The sequence below is a fragment of the Mobula birostris genome, chromosome 8 (genome assembly GCF_030028105.1).
Source record: "Mobula birostris isolate sMobBir1 chromosome 8, sMobBir1.hap1, whole genome shotgun sequence".
Lineage (NCBI taxonomy): Eukaryota > Metazoa > Chordata > Chondrichthyes > Myliobatiformes > Myliobatidae > Mobula > Mobula birostris.
In genome coordinates this window covers 118,066,640-118,083,653 of record NC_092377.1, presented here as the reverse complement: position 1 = coordinate 118,083,653, position 17,014 = coordinate 118,066,640, and the positions used below count along the sequence as shown (strand labels likewise).

Here is a 17,014-nt window from a genome sequence, read left to right as displayed (position 1 = left end):
ACTGTGCTGTAGTATTCTCTGTTCTGTGTATTTTGCAAATTTGTTGAATACTTGTGTGTGGACGAACGACAATTCAACTAGAACAGCTGTTAAAATGCTCTGCGCGGCAGCCCGTACGGAAGATCCCCAATGTGGAAGGGAAAGGCGGCCTTGTAGAAGGACTTCTTCTGGGATCCACCCGCACCCGATCCATCTCCCCCGCCCCCCCACCGCAACTTCCAGGTGGGAAGACGATCGACCGCCGTGGCAAGTCGGACCGGTGGGAAGCCGCGAGTGTGAGATATCTTGAGATTTGCTTTGCTGCAGGAGTACAGAATCCAGATCTAGTTCAATATTACTGGCGTCTGTGGTGAAATTTGTTGGTTTTCAGCAGCAGCACAATGCAATACATAATAGTTATAAACTATAATAAGAAATATATAATAAATGAAAATAAATAAGTAGTGCAAAAAGAGAAAACAACGGAAAAACACTGCAAATTACTCTGTTACAAAAATAAATAATTTAAAACAGGAATAGCGAGGCAGATTTAATGGGTTCACGGACCGTTTAGAAATTGATTTACTGTGTATAGTTCTGGTCACTGCTGCATTGTGTAATGAACAGTACACAAGATAAGCTTCTCACTGTATCTTGGTGCACGGTAGAGTGCGAGGCGATTACAGCTTGGGCTGCTGGAGTTCAGAGTTCAATTCTGACGTTGTCTGTACGTCCTCAGTGTTGAATGCGTGGGTTTTTTCCTGGGTGGTCTGGTTTCCTCTCACAGTTTAAAGGTGTACCAATTAGTAAATTAATTGTAAACACGAGGAATTCTGCAGATGCCGGAAGTTCAAGCAACACACACCTACACTCTGTCCGCCAGAGAAAGCAGGATCTCCCAGTGGCCACACATTTTAATTCCACATCCCATTCCCATTCTGATATGTCTATCCACGGCCTCCTCTACTGGAAAGGTGAAGCCATACTCAGGTTGGAGGAACTACACCTTATATTCCGTCTGGGTAGCCTCCAACCTGATGGCATTAACATTGACAACAACAGGAATTCTGCAGATGCTGGAAATTCAAGCAACACACATCAAAGTTGCTGGTGAATGCAGCAGGCCAGGCAGCATCTCTAGGAAGAGGTGCAGTCGACGTTTCAGGCCGAGACCCTTCGTCAGGACTAACTGAAGGAAGAGTGAGTAAGGGATTTGAAAGTTGGAGGGGGAGGGGGAGATCCAAAATGATAGGAGAAGACAGGAGGGGGAGGGATGGAGCCAAGAGCTGGACAGGTGATTGGCAAAGGGGATATGAGAGGATCATGGGACAGGAGGTCCGGGAAGAAAGACAAGGGGGGGGACGGACCCAGAGGATGGGCAAGAGGTATATTCAGAAGGACAGAGGGAGAAAAAGGAGAGTGAGAGAAAGAATGTGTGCATAAAAATAAGTAACAGATGGGGTATGAGGGGGAGATGGGGTCTTAGCGGAAGTTGGAGAAGTCAATGTTCATGCCATCAGGTTCGAGCCTACCCAGACGGAATATAAGGTGTTGTTCCTCCAACCTGAGTGTGGCTTCACCTTTACAGTAGAGGAGGCCGTGGATAGACATGTTAGAATGGGAATGGGATGTGGAATTAAAATGTGTGGCCACTGGGAGATCTGCTTTCTCTGGCGGACAGAGCGTAGATGTTCAGCAAAGCGGTCTCCCAGTCTGCGTCGGGTCTCACCAATATATAAAGGGCCACATCGGGAGCACCGGACTGTGAGTCGACTGGGGTGATATACTGACTATGAGTCGACTGGGGTGATATACTGCCTGTGAGTCGACTAGGGTGATATACTGCCTGTGAGTCGACTGGGGTGATATACTGTGACCATTCAGGGCCCCAAACAGTCCTGCCAGGTGAGGCAACAATTCACCTGTGAGTCGACTGGGGTGATATACTGCGTCCAGTGCTCCCGCTGTGGCCTCCGATACTCCGATGCCTCTGCCACCATACCAGGCAGCACATTCCAGGCTCCAGCACTCTCTGAGTGCAAAGCTTTCCCCTCATATTCCCCTTGCACTTACCCCCTCTCACCTTCAATGCAAACCGTTTGGTGTTAGACATCCCACCCTGGGAGACAGATACTCTCTGTCCACTCTATCTCTGCCTCGCATAATCTTACAAGCCTCTATCCGGTCTCCCCTCGGCCTCTGGTGCTTCAGAGAAAACAACCCAAGTTTATCCAGCCTCTTATGACAGCATCTGCCCTCTAAACCAGGCAGCAACCAGATAAACTTCTTCTGCACACTCTCCAAAGCCTCAAAATCCTTTCTATTATGAGGTGACCAGAACTGTACGCAATACTCCAGATGTGGCCTAACCAGAGTTTTATAAAGTTGCAAAATAACCTCTTGACTTTTGAACTCTGCCTCAACTCAAAAGCAAGCATTCCATAAGCCTTCTTAACCACCGTATTGACCTGTGTAGCCACTTCATAGAGCTATGAAATTGGATCCCAAGATCTCTCTGCTCAGCAACACAGTGAAGGATCTTGCCCTTATCAGTGTACTGTCTCCTTGCATTTGCCCTACCAAGGAGCAACACCTCACATTTATCTGGGTTAAACTCCATCTCATTTCTCTGACCAAATTTGCATCTGATCTATATCGCACGATGTTCTTTGCCAGTCTTCTCCATTACCCACAATACCACCAGTCTCAGTGTGATCCACAAACTTAGTAATCCATCCATCTCCATTTTCACCCAGGTCATTTATGTACATCACAAACAGCAGAGGTCCCAGCACATTGTTCAAAGGTCAATGAAAAGGGCCAAAGCATTGCTGAAGATCCCTACCACCCATCCCAGAACCTCTTTGACCCACTACCATCAAGAAGGAGGTACAGGAGCATCAGGGCTAGGACTGCCGGACTGGGTAACAGTTACCTCCCACAGGCTGCCACCAATGAGATATTTTATTGACCTATTTATAGTGGAATATTTTGTTTTATATGCTGTGTGGGTGCGTCATGGTCCAGAGGAACTTCGTTTTTTTTTTTGGTTGTATGTATGTACGGTGAGAATACAATAAAGTTGAACTAAAACTATCAAAGTACGTAGATATCACCATATACAACCCTGAGATTCGTTTTCTTGTGGGCATTCACAGTAAATACAAAGAAACACAATAGAATCAATGAAAAACTGCAGACAGCAATGACAAATGGCCCATGTGCAAAAGACAAATAAATTGTGAAAATACAGAGAAAGCAGGTGATATACATAATAAAAAAATTATAATAATGGTAGCTTCTTGAAAATGGTAGATGGGGTGGTAACGTAGATGGGATGGTAATGTATACCGGGTGGTAATGTAGACGGGGTGGTAAAGAAGGCCTACAGCATGCTTCCCCCATTTGTTAGGGCGTTAGTTATATATGAGTCAAGAAGTCATTTTGCAGCTGTATAAAACTTCAGTTAAACCACACAGTGTTGTGTGCAGATCTGGTTGCACCATCATAGGAGGGATGTGGGGCTTCAAACTGGCTGCAGAGACCTGCCCGGATGAGGCACGTGCTACAAGAAGAGGTTGCACCAACTTGGGTTGTTTTCCCCAGAGAGGTGGAGACTGATGGGAGACCTGATAGAGGTTTCTAAGAATATGAGAGGCATAGAGACAAAAGATCCTTTATCCCAGGGATGAAATGTTTGATATTAGAGGGCCTGCAATTAAATGGGGGGGGGGGTGTTAGTTTAAGGTGTATGGTGCAGTTTTATTTCACAGAGTGGTGGGTACCTGGAATGAGCTGGAGAACACAGATACAACATCAACATTTCAGAGGCATTTAGATAAACATGTGAACATGCAGGGAAGGGATGGATAGGGACAATATGAGGGGGTTGAGTTTAATGGAAGGGAGCTGGAACACTGCTTGAGGTCCTGGTCACCACGCTATAGGGAGGAGATCAGAGGGTGTGAAGGACATTCAAAGTCAAAGTAAATTTATTACCAAAGCTCTCTTCTGAAGCTGTATTCAGCAGGGAGGTGCAAGGGCCTTGAAACCCACACTATCAGGTTCAGGAACAGTCATCCATCAGGCTCTGCACCCAAAGGTGATAACTTCACTCACCCTAACACTGAATTGTTCCACAACCTCTGGACTCACTTTCAAGGATGCTTCATCTCATGTTCTCAATATTTATTGCCTCTCCTCCTTCCTCTCCTCCTTATTATGTTCCTTTGTATTTACTGTGAATGCCCACAGGAAAATGAACCTAAGGGTTGTACGTGGTGACATATATGTACCTTGATAATAGATTTACTTTGAGGTTTGATGCAAATATCTAACCAGACAATCATTCTGGCTATTGGCTGCAATTCAATGGTTAAAAGCATGCAGTCATAGTCAAAGGGTTCAGTTGTTGCTCAGACCAAACATCAAAATGGGACAAAAGTGTGATCGAAGTGATTTTGACCGTGGGATGATTGCTGGTTCGAGACGAGGTGGTTTGAGTAACTCAGAAACTGCTGATCTCCTGGATTTTCACACACACAGCAGAGTTTACAGAGAATTGTGGGGAAAACAAAACAAAATTCAGTGACCAGCAACTCTGTGGGTGAGAGAGCCTCAGTAATGAGAGAGGGCAGAGGAGAATAGCCAGATCGGTTCAAACTGACAGGAATGCGACAGCAACTCAAATAAGCACGCGTGGTTTGTAGAGGGAAGATTATGTTTGGCATTCTAGCAGAAAGAATATCTTCATTTGTGATAGAGAATGGATGAGTAAATACATCTGTGCAGAAGGCAGGAATACCAGGCTTCCCGGGATGCCTTGAACATTCTAGTATGATATGGCATACCATCCAGGAGTGGAAAAGGTTGAGAAGAAATCTGGCTATAGTTGGCTTGATCTTGTAAATGCGTATGGTTCTGTTCCCCATGCCCTGATTGAGTTTGCGATGGATTCCTATGGATTCCTGCTAAGGTGAGGAACTTTGTTATGCAGTACTACAATGATTTCCAGATGAGGTTTTCCACTCAGCAGTTTACAACTAGGTGGCAGAGCTTGGATGTTGGAATCCCAATGGGATGTGCGATTTCACCCATCCTTTTTGTGTTAGCCATGGAGGTCATTGTGAGGGCTGCAGAATCAGTGGGACCAGGTGTTGCACTTGATGGCGGAGGAGAGTTACCACCAATACGAGTGTTCATGGACGATCTAACCCTTTTGGGTCCCAACACGGAGGCAGTGGAAAGTGTACTATCCAGACTTGAGGAGCTAATGGATTGGGGAAGAATGAAGTTCAAGACCAAGAAGTCAAGGAGCCTTGTTCTTGGGAGAGGAAAGCTGGTTGACTTTCATTTCACCCTTTGTGGAGAGGAGATTCCATCCATTCAAAACCAAATAGTTAAGAGCCTCGGGCGATGGTACACAGAGGAGCTGAGAGGCACCAAGAGGGTTCAAGAGATAGGAGATCAGATCAGCAGAGGTCTGATGTCTGTCAACAAGTGTGGCTTGCCATGCAAGTTGAAGTTGTGGTGCTTGCAGTATGGACTGATGCTACAGGTAACGTGGCTACTAACTGTCTATGAAGTGGCAATGTCCCATGTTGAGGCAATGGAACGGAAGATCAACAAGTATGTGAAGAAGTGGCTTGGAGTACCGAGCAGCCTCACCAATGTTGCAATCCACAGTAGCCAGACAAAGCTTACCATCCCAGTACAATCCCTTGTTGAAGAGGTCAAGGTTACCAAGGTAAGATCATTCTTGATGCTCCGGGACTCAAAAGACCGGGTCATCAAGAACACCCAGCCGGATGTGAGATCAGGCAGGAAGTGGTCAGCCTGTGTAGCAGTTGATGAGGCATAGTTTAGATTGAAGCACAAGGAGATGGTTGGGGCTATCCAGCTAGGCTGCCAGGGACTTGGATGGACAACCCACAAGTGGTGGTCATCTTCTACACGTAAGGAGCACCATGAGCTTGTAACACAAGAAATACGAGACGTAGAAGAGGAGAAGAGGTTAGCTAAAACAGCTGGCCTGGCCGAACAAGGGGCTTGGACCTGGTGAGAAAATGTTAACAACAACATCTATCTTGGAATGTTCTGTGGCAGGTGGAACCGCTCCACATTTTCTTTCTATGCAGAGCAGCGTACAATCTGCTCCCAACACCTGCCAACCTCAGCACCTGGTATGAAGATAAGACAGACAGGTATGCTGCTTGTGGTGAGAAGGGAACACTCCAACATATTGTGAGTGCATGCAGAGTCAATCTTTCCAGTGGCATGTACACTTGGAGACATAACAACGTTCTCAAAGTTGTAACAGAAGCGGTTGAGCAGAGAGTACTGCAGCACAACTTATCTCATGCTCCATGCTGCACAGAATATCGCATATCATTTGTGAAAGAAGGCTCCAAGTCAAGGGTGTACAGCGCAGGCTCACGATCAAGCATACTTTCTTCAGCCAATGATTGGTGTGTCAAGGCAAACCAGGGCGGGAAAGGCAGTTTCCCGGAGCAAATAGCTTTCACCACATTGCATCCAGATATAATCGTATGTCTGACACCAGTAGAGAAGCGGTTATTGGTGAACTCACAGTCCCCTGGGACGACAACATCAATGAAGCCCACAAGCGCAAGTTAACCAAGTATGCAGAATTAAGACCAGAGTGCAGGGACAGAGGGTGGAAGGTCTCATGCTATCCATTCGAAGTAGGCTGCTGTGGGTTTATTGCACTCACTTTCCAGAAGTGGCTGCGTGACCTTGGCTTCACTAGAAGAGAGATCAAGTCAACCAACAGGGCTGTAGCTGAGGCAGCAGAGAAAGGATCAGCGTGGGTGTGGACCAAGTATGTCTACAGGGGCAGACAGTCAGACAGTGTATACATATCTTGCAAACCCTTCAGAAGTTGCATAGACACCTGAAGAGCAGACTATCTGTTGGATGGAAGTGGTCAACAACTCTGATAGAGGCAGATGCCAAGTTTTTAAGCTCACCAGTGGGAGGTGGTGCTTTAGCACAGCTGGCCCACCACCTCGAGGGAGTCTTGATCATAAGCGGGCCGAAACTCCTGAAGACAGGTTGCAGATCAACTGATGATCCCACTGGTGATAGCACAGGACAGTTAACATCTTAGTCCACGTGTATTTTCAATCCAATTCTGTGTGTATGTGTGAATGTGAGCATGTGTTTGTGAGTGAATGTGTGTATATGTGTGAATGTGTGTGGGAGTGTGTGTAAGTCTGTGTGCATATGTGTGTGGATGTGTGTATGGAGATGCGAATGTTTACTTGAGCATGTCTCTGAATGTGTGAGTGTGTGTGTGTGTGTATGTGTGTGTGTATGATGGTATGTGTGTGTGAATGTGTGTATATGTGTGGATGTGTGTGTGAATGTTTGTGTGTGAATGTGCATGTGTGTGAGTGTGAATGTGAGAGTATGTGTATGTGTGATTTTGTAGGTGTGTGATTGAGGTATATATGGATGTGTGAATGTGTAATTACGTGTGTGCGTTTGTGTATGTGAATGTGTTGGAATGCAAATGCATGTGGAAATACTTGTGTGGGTGAGTGTATGAATGTGTGAATCTGTGCATGATTGTGTGTGTGTATATGCATGTGTGTGCATGAGTATGTTTTAATGTGTCTGTGTGTGAATTTGTGTGTGTATGTGAGGGTGTGAGTGCGTATGAATGTGTGTTTATGTGTTAATGCTTGTGTATATGTGAATGTGTGTGTGTGTGAATGCGTGTGTGTGAATGTGTCTGTGTGTTTGCGTATGTGTGTCTGAATGTGTATGCGAATTTCTGTGTGTATGTGCCTTGTGTGGATTTATGTGGGTGAGTGTGATTGAATGTGTGCACCTGTGTGAATGTGTGTGTATGTGTGAATATGTGTGTGAGTGTGTGAATATGTGTGTGAGTGTGTATGTGTGTCTGTGAATATGTGCACATGTGTGTGTGTCTGAATGTGTGAATGTATGTATATAATGTGCGAGTGTTTGTATATGTGCGAATGTGTGTTTATATTGTCACATACCCCGTGACGGAAATAAAGAGCTAGCAGAGATGGAAAACACTTTGGAGTCCAGTATTGTTATTACCTAATAATATTTATTAGTAACTGCACAATACAGTAATATAAATGTAGATAAATCAAACAGGTTAACAATGATTATATAAAAGTAAGTGTGGAATATAAATGAAAATCAGGCTTCTTCAAGTCTAGGGGAAAAAGATACAGTCTTATAATGATGAGGAAAGTTCAGTTCAGTTTGTTCGTGGTGTTGAGTTGAGTAGTGATGGAGCAAGAGAGAGAGAGGGAGAGATTTGAGTCTTCAGATGAGCTGACACCGTTGACCTTCTTGTTGTCCTCCGAAATTCTTTAAAAGTCACTGACTGTGACCACAACAAAGGGGACCGGTTTTCTGTGGTGAAGCTATCACCCAGGAAAGGGTGGACACATGGACAACTCCACACCGGTCATTGCCTTTCCTTTTCACTGCAAGAGCCACTGATCAATCCGCCTGATCGATCCTCCAAAAACCCACTTTTTCTGCAGGCACAACTAAGCTCATTCAGTGTCCAAAACATGTGTCTCCGGTCTATCATCTGACCTTCTATTTTATCTTCCCGTGCTGAGCACCAACTGTCTCCCAAATAACTCTGCCCATCTGTGTCTGTGGAAGAGTACAAGCAGGCGATGTCCTTGGAGAAAGTATAAACAACCTGTGAGCAGTCTTTGTCTCTCTCTCTCTCTCTTTTCAAAACAACATGTCGGTGTAAAATAACTCTCTCTCTCTCGTTTCAAAAGCACAGTTCATAGGGGTAATCAGGTACAGTTTATAGGGTTAATTCAGGACCCCATCGCACCCCCTTTCTTCAAAAAAAATTTTTGACGTAGGTGAAAATATTTTTTAGTTGTAATGTAAATTACAGAGTTTGAAACAATACATGTGTGATCATCAGATGACAGAGCAAAAACATGTACAATTTCCAACTTAACATCTGGATAAGCAATCAGCTAAAATATTGTCAGTACCTTTCACATGTTTGATTGTCAGATCAAATTCTTGCAATATCAGACTCCAATTTATCAACCTTCTGTTCTTATCCTTTATCTTAGTTAGAAATGCCACTGGATTATAATCCATGCAAACCACAAGTGGTCTCTGGGCAACAGAAAGATTTTGAGGCCTCTGAACATAGACCTCAAAAGGTTGTAAGGCCAGAATAGGCGCTAACAATTCCTTTTCAACAGTTGAATAATTTTTCTGGTGTTCATTAAATTTCTTTGAGAAATAAGCTACTGGATGCTCAATGTTATCCACACCCTTCTGTAACAGTACAGCCCCAGCAGCTTCGTCACTAGTGTCTGTTGCTATCGAGAATGGCTTGGAAAAATCTGGTGCTTTGGGCACAGGATGATAACACAGGACGGTTTTCAGATGTTCAAATGCCTCCTGGCAAAGGTCATTCCACACAAACCTTTCACTCTTCCCTAGGAGTTTTGTTAGGGGGAGAGTGATGTCAGCAAAATTCTTACAAAAGTTGTGATAATACCCAACCATTCCTAAAAACCTTCTCAAAGCTTTCTTGCCGGTCGAAACAGGAACCTCAGCAATAGCTTGAACCTTGGCCTGTACAGGAGCCAGTTGGCCCTGGCCTCTACATTACCCAGATATGTAACTGTAGCATGACCAAACCCACTTTTAGTGAGGTTCACAGTAAGATTAGCCTTGGAAAGTCTGTTAAACAGTTTTTCTACTGCTGCAATATGCTCTTCCCACGTGTCATTCCAGACCACAAAATCATTGATGTAAGCCCCTGTGCTTTCTAACCCTCTAATCACAGAATTGACCATTCTTTGAAATGTCCCTGGTGCATTTTTCATCCCGAAGTGTAAAACATTGTACTCATACAGTCTAGATGGTGTCACAAATGCTGATATCTCTTTAGCCCTTTCTGTCAAAGGAACACCCCAGTATCCTTTTAACAGGTCAATCTTTATAAGGTATTTAGCCTTCCCCACTTTATCAATACAGCCATCCATTCTCTTTCCTTGTTCTTTCTTGTTTCCAATTTGTTGTTCACCCATTTTACTTTTCTGAAAGTTCACTCTGTGAAGATGCTGTTTCGTGGGCTGGGCTGAATTGGTAATGACGTGATGCCCTGCACCTGGGCACCGCTTCAGAATGACAATTAGTCCTCTCAATTGTTTTGCGTCTGGGCTCTAACTGATGGACCTTATCAGCAATATTTTCCAAAACAATAGAACTCTGACATCTTAGTGAAACTAGATTCAGTGGGTAAACATGTTTTTTTCATCCCATTATCAGATTCCACGACTCCATTTTGTTCCACAACAATTCTCCTAGCTGCCATTCTAGCAACCAAATGTTTTATTTTAATTCGACCATTCTGTAAACTTTCCTTTGCAAGGTCACAAAGCTTATTAAATCCTTCCCAGAATTTCCAAACATAATTAAGCACACTGACACATGTTTCCAAATCAGACCATAGTTCTCTGAGTTGGGTCAAAGGTCCTTTTGGCCTGTAACTGAACACAGGTTCCAACAAACTACCCTCCAATGCCTTCTGAATCAAATCTCCAACAATGAATAAGAGGAGGGGAACCCCTCATCCCAATTTATCCCATTTCTCACACAATATGTTTTAATCATGGTCTTAAGAGTTGAGTTGAATCGTTCCAAGGCTCCCTTGGACTCTGTGTGATATGCAGATGACACCATGTGCTTAGCTTCCAATTCTCTAACTATCCCCTGGAATGTTCTCGAAGTAAAGGTACTGCCCTGGTCAAATTGAATTTCTTTGGGCAGACCTACCAGTATGAAAAACTTACTGAATGACTTCACCACAGTCTTGGCCTCGGTGTTTTCAAAAGACTGTGCTTCAGGGGACCCAGACACAGCACACACAATTGTTAACACATACTGATAGCCAGCTGCAGTCTTTGGCAAAGGGCCTACACAATCCACTATGACCCTGGAAAAAGGTTCACCAAAAGCAGGTATCGGTTGAAATAGTGTTACCTGAATGTCCTGATTAAATTTCCCCTCAATTTGACAGGTATGGCCAGTCCTGTAAAAATTCACAACATCCTTTCTTAAACTAGGCCAGTAAAATTCCTTCATAATCCTGTTCACTGTCTTTCTCACTCCATAATATCCCTCAGGAGGCAGTGATCATAACATGATTGAGTTCACAGTGAAATTTGAAAAAGAGAAGCCGAAATCTGATGTGTGGCTATTTCAATGGAGTAAAGGAAATTACAGTGGCATGAGAGAGGAACTGGCCAAAGTTGACTGGAAAGGGACACTGGCGGGAAAGACGGCAGAGCAGCAATGGCTGGAGTTTATGCAAGAAGTGAGGAAGGTGCAAGACAGGCATATTCCAAAAAAGAAGAAATTTTCGAATGGAAAAAGGATGCAACCGTGGCTGACAAGAGAAGTCAAAGCCAAAGTTAAAGCAAAGGAGAGGGCATACAAGGAAGCAAAAATTAGTGGAAAGACAGAGGATTGGGAAGTTTTTAAAAGCTTACAAAAGGAAACCAAGAAGGTCATTAAGAGGGAAAAGGTTAACTATGAAAGGAAGCTAGCAAATAATATCAAAGAGGATACTGAAAGCTTTTTCAAGTATATAAAGAGTAAAAGGTGAGAATAGATATAGGACCGATAGAAAATGATGCTGGAGAAATTGTAATGGGAGATAAGGAGATGGCGGAGGAACTGAATGTGTATTTTGCATCCGCGAGGAATTCTGCAGATGCTGGAAATTCAAGCAACACACTGATGTATTTTGCATCAGTCTTCACTGAGGAAGACATCAGCAGTATACCGGACACTCAAGGGTGGCAGGGAAGAGAAGTGTGCGCAGTCACAATTACGACAGAGAAGGTACTCAGGAAGCTGAATGTTCGAAAGGTAGATAAATCTCCCGGACTAGATGGAATGCACTCTTATGTTCTGAAGGAAGTAGCTGTGGAGATTGCAGAGGCATTAGCAATGATCTTTAAAAAAGTCAGTAGATTCTGGCATGGTTCCGGAGGACTGGAAGATTGCAAATGTCACTGCACTATTTAAGAAGGGGACAAGGAAGCAAAAAGGAAATTATAGACCTGTTAGCTTGACATCAGTGGTTGGGAAGTTGTTGGAGTCGATTGTCAAGGATGAGGTTACAGAGTACCTGGAGGCATATGACAAGATAAGCAGAACTCAACATGGATTCTTTAAAGGAAAATCTTGCCTGACAAACCTATTACAATTTTTTGAGGAAATTACAAGTAGGCTAGACAAGGGAGATGCAGTGGATGTTGTATATTTGGATTTTCAGAAGGCCTTTGACAAGGTGCCACACATGAGGCTACTTAACAAGATAAGAGCCCATGGAATTACGGGAAAGTTACATACGTGGATAGAGTATTGGCTGATTGGCAGAAAACAGAGATTGGGAATAAAGGGATCCTATTCTGGTTGGCTGCCGGTTACCAGTGGTGTTCCATTGGGGTCCATGTTGGGGCCGCTTCTTTTTACATTGTACATCAATGAGTTGGATTATGGAATAGATGGCTTTGCGGCTAAGTTTGCTGATGATACGAAGATAGGTGGAGGGGCCGGTATTGCTGAGGAAACAGAGAGTCTGCAGAGAGACTTGGATAGATTGGAAAAATGGGCAGAGAAGTGGCAAATGAAATACAATGTTGGAAAGTGTATGGTTATGCACTTTGGCAGAAGAAATAAATGGACAGACTATTATTTAAATGGGGAGAGAATTCAAAGTTCTGAGATGCAACGGGACTTGGGAGTCCTCAGACAGGATACCCTTAAGGTTAACCTCCAGGTTGAGTCAGTAGTGAAGAAGGCGAATGCAATGTTGGCATTCATTTCTAGAGGAATAGAGTATAGGAGCAGGGATGTAATGTTGAGGCTCTATAAGGCGCTGGTGAGACCTCACTCGGAGTACTGTGGGCAGTTTTGGTCTCCTTATTTAAGATGTTGGAGAGGGTACAGAGAAGGTTCACTAGAGTGATTCTGGGAATGAGAGGGTTAACATATGAGGAACATTTGTCCACTCTTGTACTGTATTCCTTGGAGTTTACAAGAATGAGGGGAGACCTCATAGAAACATTTTGAATGTTGACAGGCATGGACAGAGTGTATGTGGCAAAGTTGTTTCCCATGACGGGGGGTCTAGTATGAGAGGGCATGACTTCAGGATTGAAAGGTGCTCATTCAGAACAGAGATGCGAAGAAATTTTTTAGCCAGAGGGTGGTGAATCTATGGAATTTGTTGCCACGGGCAACAGTGGAGGCCAAGTCATTCTATTTTATCTTCCCGTGCTGAGCACCAACTGTCTCTGAAATAACTCTGCCCATCTCTGTCTGTGTAAGAATGGACAAGCAGGCGATGTCCTTGGAGAAAGTACAAACAACCTGTGAGCAGTCTTTGTCTCTCTCTCTCTTAAAACAAGGTGTTAGTGTTAAATAACTCTCTCTCTCTCTTTTCAAAAGCACAGTTCATAGGGGTAATTCAGGACCCCGTCACAATATGTTAATATGTGTGTATGTGTAAATGAGTGTGTGTGTGTGTGATTGCATGCGTGTGTGTGTGTGTGTGTGTGTGTGTGTGTGTGTGAGAATGTGTGTGCGCATGTTTGAATGTGTGTGTATCTGGAAATATGTGTATGTGAGTGTGTGTGGATGTGTGAATGTGTGTGTGTGTGTGTGTGAATTTGTGTGTATATTTCCTGTGTTTTAATGTACAGTATGTGTGTGAATGTGTTTGAATGTGTGTATGTGAATCTGTGTATGTGTGAATGTTTATGTCTGGGAATGTGTGTGTATGGCATATGTGTGTGTGAGTAAATTTGTCTGTGTATGTGCATGTGTGTAAATGTATGTGTGTGCATTTAATGTGTGTGTGAGAGGGTACGTAAGGATGCCTGAGTGTGTGTGTGGATGTGTCTGTACATGCGTGAGCATCAATTGTTGTGTGTATGTGTGTCTGTGTGAATGTACTTGTGAATATATGTGTGTGAGTGTGTGTGTCAGTGTATGGGTGTGAATGTGTGTGTATGTGTGAATGTATAACAAATGTTTGTTTATGTGTTAATGTGTGTGGATGTGTGAATAAGTGTGTGTGAATTTGTCTGTAAATATGAGTATGAGTATGTAAATATGTGTGTGATTGCGTCTGTACATGTGCGTGAGTGTGTGTGTGTATGGGTGAGTGTGTGTGTGTGTGTGTGTGTGAGTGTGTGTGTATGAGTGAGTGTGTGTGTGTGTATGAGTGAGTGTGTGTGTATGAGTGAGTGGAGTGTGTGTGTGTGTATGAGTGAGTGTGTGTGTATGAGTGAGTGGAGTGTGTGTGTGTGTATGAGTGAGTGTGTGTGTATGAGTGAGTGGAGTGTGTGTGTGTGTATGAGTGAGTGAGTGTGTGTGTGTGTGTATGTGTATGTCAGTGTTCCCTGCTGCACCTGGTGACCCTGTGATCTCTGTCTCAGAGGCCGATGTTAGACTGTCTTTAAGGAGAGTGAACTTCGCAAGGTGGAAGGTCCTGATGGAATACCTGGTAAGGCTTTGAAAACCTGTGCCAACCATCTAGTGGGAGTATTCAAGGATATTTTCAACCTCTGACTGTTACGGCCAGAAGTTCCCACTTGCTTCAAAAAGGCAACAATTATGCCAGTGCCCAAGAAGAATAATGTGAGCTGCCTTAATGACTATCACCCGGTATCACTCACATCTACAGTGATGAAATGCTTTGGGAGGTTGGTCGTGACTAGACTGAACTCCTGTCTCAGCAAGGACCTGGACCCATTGCAATTTGCCTATCGCCACAATAGGTCAATGGCAGACACAATCTCAATGGTTCTTCACACAGCCTTAGACCAACTGGACAACACAAGCACCTATGTCAGGATGCTGTTCATTGACTATAGTTCAGCATTTAATACCGTCATTCCCACAATCCTGATTGAGAAGTTACAGAACCTGGACCTCTGTACCTTCCTCTGCAATTGGATCCTCGGCTTCCTAACCGGAAGACCACAGTCTGTGTGGATTGGTGATAATATCTCCTCCTCACTGACTCTCTCTATACCCATGACTGTGTGGCTAGGCATAGCTCAAATACCATCTATAAATTTGCTGATGACACAACCATTGTTAGTAGAATCTCAGATGGAGACGAGAGGGCATACAGGAGTGAGATATACCAACTAGTGGAGTGGTGCCGCAGCAACAACCTTGCACTCAACATCAGTAAGATGAAAGAGTTGATTGTGGACTTCAGGAAGGAACACATACCAATCCTCATAGATGGATCAGAAGTGGAGAGAACGAGCAGTTTCAAGATCTCCAAGGACCTAAACTGGACCCAACAGATTGATGCAGCTATGAAGATGGCAAGACAGCGGCTATACTTCATTAGGAGTTTGAAGAGATTTGGTATGTCAACAAATACACTCAAAAACTTCTATAGATTCTATGTGGAGAGCATTCTGACAGACTGCATCACTGTCTGGTATGGGGAGTGGGGGGCTACTGCACAGTACTGACCGAAAGAAGCTGCAGAGAGTTGTAAGTTGAGTCAGATTCATCTTGGGCACTAGACTACAAATTACCCAGGACGTCTTCAGGAAGCGGTGTCTCAGAAAGACAGCGTCCATTATTAAGGACCTCTAGCACCCAGGGCATACATTTTTCTCACTGTTACCATCTGGTAGGAAGTACAGAAGCTTGAAGGCACACACTCAGTGATTCAGGAACAGTTTCTTCCCCTCTGCCATCCAATTCCTAAATGGACATTGAAACCATGAACACTACCTCACTTTTTAATATATAATATTTCTTTTATTGCACAATTTCTAATCTACTCGACATGCATATACTGTTAATTGATTTACTTAATTATTTATTATTATTTTTTCTTCCTCTATATTATGTATTGCATTGAACTGCTGCTGCTAAGTTAACAAATTTCATGACACACGTTAGTGTTAATAAATCTGATTCTGATATGTGTGTATGTGTGAATGTGTGTGAGTGTGTATGGAGGTGTGAGTGTGTGCATGTGTGTGTGAGTTTGTGTATCGATGTGTGTGAGTGTATGTGTGAATGTATGTGTGTGTGTGTGTGTGTGTGTGTGTGTGTGTGTATTTCGGATTCACTGAAGGAGTTCACACACAGTCTGCACTGAGTGGGTTTCAGTCCGTTCGAACTATCGTCCACAGTTCAGTTCCCACACCTCATATCTGCATTTCAATATCCTTGTGCTCAGGTCCACATGATGCACCACATCCCACCCGCTGCTGTCTTTCAAAGTAGGGGACAGACGGTTGTTAGAGCCCAACACCACAGACAAAGAAACATCCCGGAGACTGGTTTTACTGAAAATAAATATTTATTTCGAAACTTCCTGTGCAAGTTTGACTATAGCTGCTGAACAAGTAACTATTTTTAAATTTCGTACGTCTGGAATTCAATGCTGATCCGCTATTTGGGCGAGGAGGAGGCCTTTCAGCCCCTCGAATGAGACTTAACTTCAGTTTTCTCGCGGAACCTTGGTGCGGGAATCGGGATTCCGGCCGGAGGTAGAGAGCGCGTACCCGGAGATGGTGGCGCTGTGAGCGGGGAGGTGGTGAGTGAGGGCAGAGAGAGAGAGAAAATGGGGTGAGGAACGGGAGAGAATGAGGAAGGGAGGGAAAGATTAGGAGAGGTGAGAATGCGGAAGGGAAAGGGTGGAGGAGGGAGTTCGTGAAGCGACTGGGAGAGATGGGGAAAGGGGGAGGTAGTGGAAGCGTAAAGGGAGTGAGGTAGAGAGAGAGGGGGGAAAGGGAGAGAGGGAGGGGAGAGCAGCCGGGGGGAGAGGGAGAGAGGGAGGGGAGAGCAGCCGGGGGGAGAGGGAGAGAGGGAAGGGAGAGCAGCTGGGGGAGAGGGAGGGGAGAGCAGCCGGAGGGAGAGGGAGAGAGGGAAGGGAGAGTAGCCGGGGGAAAGGGAGAGCAGCTGGGGGGAGAGCAGCCGG

At 44.3% G+C, this 17,014-nt stretch overlaps 1 protein-coding gene across 4 annotated transcripts in view; it reads left to right on the top strand.

The window, feature by feature from the left end:
* The window catches only part of LOC140201628 (large ribosomal subunit protein bL17m-like), a 409,469-nt gene that overhangs the window by 389,172 nt on the left and 3,283 nt on the right, over positions 1 to 17,014 (top strand). Inside the window, exon 1 of one of the 4 annotated variants that reach the window (XM_072266020.1) lies at positions 16,565 to 16,630. The exons of 1 other annotated variant lie outside the window; for it this stretch is intronic. The gene's annotated coding sequence lies outside the window, so the exon portion shown is untranslated. Of the gene's footprint in view, positions 1 to 16,564; positions 16,709 to 17,014 lie in introns of those variants that run through there. 2 more of the 4 variants (XM_072266022.1, XM_072266021.1) reach the window with 2 other exon arrangements.